Below are 6,152 nucleotides of genomic sequence, written 5' to 3'. Positions count from 1 at the left end.
CTTGATTGTTCCATTCATCAAAGTTTTTGTTGTCTAAAAAATTTAGGATTTTGAAGGTAGTTGTTAAAACTGAAATTGGAGACTGCATGACACAACTCTTGGATCACTCTGGTCTTGTAACAGGGAATAAGAAGTTTTCTGGGCCCCCGCACACCAGGAGAGCTTGGTGAACTGCTCCGGTCAGTGGATGTTGCTAGCATTGCTCATATAAGCAATGTAGGTGTGTCTAGGTGGATAGGTCAGATGAGAAACGGGGTTATCTTTGCTGTTCAAAAGGATGTAGGGCACTCAGGTACTTCAGGGTGTGGAGGTGATGGTGGAGAGACAGCAGGTACAGGTAGAGAGACTACAAAGGATAATTTGTTCTGCTGCTGCTCTGCAACAAAAAAGTCCAATTATTTATTTTACTGGGTAACACACTCACACACTCTGCTTACGGTTAGGAAGGTTAGGAAGAGAAACTGCCTCTTTTTGATAGTGTACTTTAATATCCCTGAATGAAGAGGCTATATGTATAGAAGTAAGTTACATGTGAGCCAGGAAAGAATAAAAAACTGAGAATAGGAAGCAAGGAAGGAGTAGGAAAAAAAAGGGAAATGATAGTGAGAGATATGTGAATGAAGACAGAGCCACAGAGTGATCTTTCTTAAAGATTAAAGTTCCTACCTGACGATGAAATGTCTCAAAAGCCTCAGGGACTTCCCACAGAGGTCACAGACACGTTGTCTCAGACCCATGGTAAGGGCAGAATCTCTTTGGGAGCCATGAAACAAGATGGGAATTGGCCTCCGAACACACAGGCTGGGAAAATAAACCCACGTGCACTGGGGAATGCTGGAGAAACGCAGGGGGAAGGCAGCTCAGAAGAGAAGCTGAAGAAAACTGCTAAGTTCACCCAACTGCTAAATTCTGATTCTTCGGCAGTGGAGTTGTGTTAGCGTGTCGACGGTAGCTGGATGTGCACCGAGGAATGGCGGGGGCTTGCTCCTGTCTCTTGGCCCAGTGCTTGCTCAGTGCATCATCCAAACCGACCCCGGAGCAAGCTTCCTCACCGCGTGGGAATATGTCGTAACACTGAAGTGGGACTAAATTGGACAAGTGAGATCCCACAGGATCATCCCCGAATGCCACCGATGAAGGGTGTAACTCCCCATTTTGCCTCTGTGTGTATCTCCGCTCCGACATTGCTCTCAGCGCTGCTTTCCCCCGCGCAGAGGCAGCTTCGCCCCCAAAGCCTCCTGTGCCGCCGGTACTTGAGCCGTGGCGGGTCAGCGCTTCCCCGGTGGGCACACGCGGGTGGTGGGCCAGGGCCAGGGCTCCTTGCTTTGTGTCCTCGCCAGAGGGTCGCCCGCGACAGCCCGTTGTGATGGTTCTGCTTCCGTGCAGAGCGGCTGTTGAACTGCAGATCTCCCCAGGGGAGGTTGTTTGGATCTGAACAGGGAGGGTACATGACTTTGGCCAATTCCTGCAGTCCGTTCCCCTCATCGTGCCCCAACTTCCGTTACTGTTTTACTAGTGATAATAGAGGTCCCTGACTGCTCACTAGAGTGCATGTTTATGGACCCATTACTCATTAATTTGTATAATCACCTTTTAAACTCCCTGATGTTGTCCTCGTTCACAACTGATCATGAAAGTAAGTTCCAGAAACTTATCTGTAAAACAAGTATTGCTCTCTGTGTCAAACTCTTGTCCTGCTCATTTCGGGTAGTTTTAGAATTGCTGAGTGACTGCTGTGCATTCAGCCCAATATTTCACAGTCTCATGCGGCTCCTACCAAGGCCAGACTGGCAGCAGTCTGTCATTGCCACGTCTGCAGAAAACGTGACCTTTTGCAGACACGCTGCCAAGGTAGTATCAGTGCAAACTCTGTTGTGCATGATTACGCAACACTGCAATTATTAGACTATGCGAGCATGGAGATACATGAAAACTCCTTGGACACCCTTTCGCAAGAGCAGCAACGTGTTCATCTCATCTCCACCAACATCAGGGCTGTCCTGTGGGTCAGTGTCCATGGTGAGGGGGGCTACCAGTGGTCCCTTGGGTCTCGGCTGACCAACCTTGAACAAATAATGGAAAAATGGGTGATTTTGATCAAGAAAGGGAAGCATACAGTCAGAAAGAAGATGGAGCTCATGTCCAACAACAGGAGAAACACACCTGCAGCCGGCCAAAGTATTTGAAGAGTTCTTCTGGTATCCGCTCTGCTCTGGCCGGCTGCGATAGCTAGCATGCGATTTCCACTTGCTGTTGTGGTGCGTTTCTATTTGGAAGTGCATAGCTGAGGGAATGGGGAAGAGACCAACCAGCCGAAGTCAGGAGCACCTGCCCCTGCCGCACCGCGTGCCCAGGATCCAGAGCCAGAGCGTGGGGCGTCCCCGCTGCCTGTGCCCCTTTGAGACGGAGGAGCCAGAAGCGCAAAACTACAACTTTCCTTGCAGTTGACCCAGAAAGCACTCATCACAGCTGGCATTGTAGGCAAGGGACCACTGCGCATAGTAAGTGACACATCCTGAATTAACAGCATATGCTTGGGGTAAGAGGGAGCTCTTCCTGGGCTTGGGCTGGTTAGTAGGTATCTCTTTGGAGAGATCAGTGATGATAAAAACAGGAAGCAAAAAGCTGAAGTGGTTGAGAAAGGGGGTGAAGAGAATATTGTGAAGAACATTGAGAATGGTCATTGAGACATCTCAGCGGAAGACTGCGGTGGTCCAGGAGGGAGAGACAGACCAAGAATGGGGCAGAAGGGTGGTTGTTCGAAGGACAATAAGGTGATATGACATTTTGTGTTACTGCTTGTTTTACAGCAGGAACACAAGCACTTATCCCATTGATAAGGGCATTTCTGGCAAAGTACTGCATGCCAAAACAATGTCTACCTATGGAATTTTGTTTACATAGAAATAAGAAGGAAGGGTGTTGTGGTTTTGGCTGGGGTAGAGTTAGTTTTCGTCGTAGTAGCTTGTATGGGGCTATGTTTTGGACTTGTGATGAAAAGAGTGTTGATAACACAAGGGTGTTTTAGCTATTGCTGAGCAGTGCGTGCATAGCCTCAAGGCTTTTTTTGCTTCCCATACTGCCCCACCAGTGAGTAGCTGTGGGGTGCAACAAGGAGTTGGGAGGGGACACAGCTGGGACAGCTGACCCCAACTGACCAAAGGGATATTTCAGAACATATGACATGCTCAGCAATAAAAGATGAGGGAAGAAGGAGGAAAAGTTTAATTTACCTATTAAATTGTCTTTATCTCAACTCATGAGTTTTTGCACTTTCACCCTTCCAGTTCTCTCCCCCATCCCACTGGAGGGGGGAGTGAGCAAGTGGCTGTGTGGGGCTGAGCTAGCCACCGTGGTTAAACCATGACAAAGGGCTTATAGAAATATTGAATTACTGAGTAAGAGAGGCAACTACATTCATCATCACATGTGTTTCATAACTGCGGCAGGCACACTGTGTGGCTTGTGTGCAGCCAGCTGCAAAACACTATCGATATTTCTAAAATTCAGCCAATGCAGTCAGGAAACTTCTCCTATCAATAATGCATCCACTTTGAGCTTCAAGAGTGATTTCTACAAGTTCAGAAAAACTGTGTGAGTGGCGGGGCTGGGAGGGTTCCCAGGGCAAGCGTTTTTCAGCAACTTCACCTCCTTCTGTTCCTGTTACTTCATATTAGATACACTTTTTCTTTCTGACTTGCAGGACACAAGACAGCTGACACGATGGGTCTGATGTCATCTGTTACCTCAGCTCTAACTTTTCCCCCAAAGACTCTGCACTCCACACAAACTATTTTGTGGCACAGAGATCTTTTAGGAAGACTCCGGATGAATCACCTTCAGGGACAACGTCCACCACCATCTGTGGTCACTTGTCATCTTGCATCTCATCCTGGTGAGAATTTCAGACTTAAAGCTGCCTTGATTTTCTTGTGCAATCCCTGAATCAATGACTACACTTCATCACTCCTTCACCCGCCTGGTGGGAACTCAACGGGGAGTTCACTCATGCCCGCAGCTACAGATTTGTGTTTCTTTCCTTGAAATAGCTGTAGCCTCACCAGGACAAGGAACCTCCAGTCTGGCTTTGATACCTTGCCAGAACTCAGAAGGTGCCCGTTTTCCCAGCCTGTGTTCTTTGGTACAGACCAGAGACAGAAACCATCGTCCTTGGGGGGCCAAGAGCGTGGAGGAGGAGGTCAGTGCATCGCTGCTGCGTGGTGCCGTGCGCCCTAGCTCACATTCGGGAAGGAGAAATACCCGATCGCTATATTCACTTAAGACCACACTGAAATGGCAGTACAACATTTTTAATAATACATGGATTTTTCATTATGCTTTACTGAAAAATTATTCACTCAGGTAAAAGCATGAGTGACAAAGCATCACTGCCTGTTGGAAATGCTTTCACAACCACATATGCCCTGATTGCAATCCTCGGGTCTTGTCTTTCAGCCGTACCGTCTTTTTCCAGCAATACTTATTTTTTTAAATAGTTCTAACTCATTATGTTAGACATTTTTAGCCATTTTAGGAAACGTATGCACCAAGGAGAGTCTGTATACTGATTAATAGTATTTTTCAGCACAGCATTTTAAAGCAAAATGAACTCCCTGCATCTCAGGGCAGAATTGAAAACAAGATTTTAAACCTCGTCTCCTCCAGGTCTGCTTACACTTTTGCTCAGGTCTCCAATCCTGTTTCACAATAAGGCCACACGTCCCAAGCTAGGAGGAATCTGGGAAATACAGACGCACATCCCTTCCCTCCCTCACGGTCCTTAACTGAAAGGGACGTGGAACACACCTGACTCCGTCCTGAGCAGCAGTCAGCATCGCTTTCTCCTTGGCGGCAAGCGAAGCATCCCGCACCAGCGAGTGCAAAGCGACTGCTGGGCACCCGTCCCCGAGAAAGGCGTCGGGAAACCATGGGCAGGACGGCGGGCGGCTGTGCCGGTCGGGCTGCGGGAACTCCCAGGGCAGGGCTAGCAGGGGTCGTGTTTGTGGTAGCTATAAAGATATCACTATAAACACATAGCGACTGTAAGTATGTAGCTGCAAATATGTCACACAAATACAGTTTGTGGTGAGAGGTGCCGTCTTTTATTAGATGAACTTAGTCAGAAAAACTATAAAAATCTCGCAAGCTGTTCTTCCCGTCTGAAAGGTAGCAATTTTCACAGCTAAATACAGCTTCAGAAGAAGGGCTCTGAGATTTATGGCACATATTCTGACGTTTCTGTTTCATGCCTGTTTTCAGCATCCAGCGGAGTCAGGAGTTTGCATTTCTATGGTGTTCTGCTGGTCGCTTTGAAATGCAGCTCTGAAATAAGGGGAGGTTTCCTGCCTTTTCCCGTGCTTGTTCAGGACAGCTGGGTCTGGGGCGCGGGACAGACGCGTGCCCCGCAGCAGCCGGGCTCTCCGTCGTCCGCAGCCTGGTGCACACACGTGAGGGGCTCCGGAGGACACAGCTGCCCTGTGGTCCCCGGCCACGTCCCAGGAGCCGGCCGAGGAGCCCTCCAGGGCGCCGCACTGTGTCCTCCCCAGTGGTCCCAACCCAGTAAAAGGTTTTTCTGTTCGCCCTTGGTGGTACGAGGGGCTGTCGACAGAGACCGGCGCCGGGATCGTGGCCTCCGGGACAGACGAGCGTGGCCAGTGCCGGAGGGGCACCGCGTCTTTAATAACCATCCCCAAGGCAGGAGGTACCTCCAGTGCAGCAGCCACCTAAATCGGCAGCCACCCACCCCACGCGCCGTGGCACGCGTGCCGTGGGACGTGACTGCGCAGCCCCTTCGGCGTCCGTAACATGCGCGGCCAGGACCCTTCTCCGCCCCGAACACGCCGCGTTTGCAGGCGCCGGCACGGCCGCGGTGCCACAGACAGAAACTTGGCGGCGGGTGTCCCCGCCCGGCAGCCGCGGGAGCTGGCGGGTTCGGCTCGCTCTGGCCGCAGGGCGATCGCCTGCTGAAACGCAGCGGCAGAAACGTTCCCCCCTGCCCGCACGGGTGCTGCCTCGTCTGCGCCCCAACCGCAGCGCGCAGCAAGAGGAGCGCGCCCGCCCGCCGCGCTGCCCCGAGCGTCGGCCAGGGACGGCGGGGGCGCGCGAAGCCTCCTGCCCGCCCGCCGCCGGCCCGGGGCGCGCGGAGCCTCCCG

The sequence above is a fragment of the Phaethon aethereus genome (genome assembly GCF_964289735.1).
Source record: "Phaethon aethereus genome assembly, chromosome: 1".
Taxonomy (NCBI): Eukaryota; Metazoa; Chordata; class Aves; order Phaethontiformes; family Phaethontidae; genus Phaethon; species Phaethon aethereus.
The sequence above is the reverse complement of the archived record's forward strand: the minus strand, read 5'-3'. Positions refer to the sequence as shown.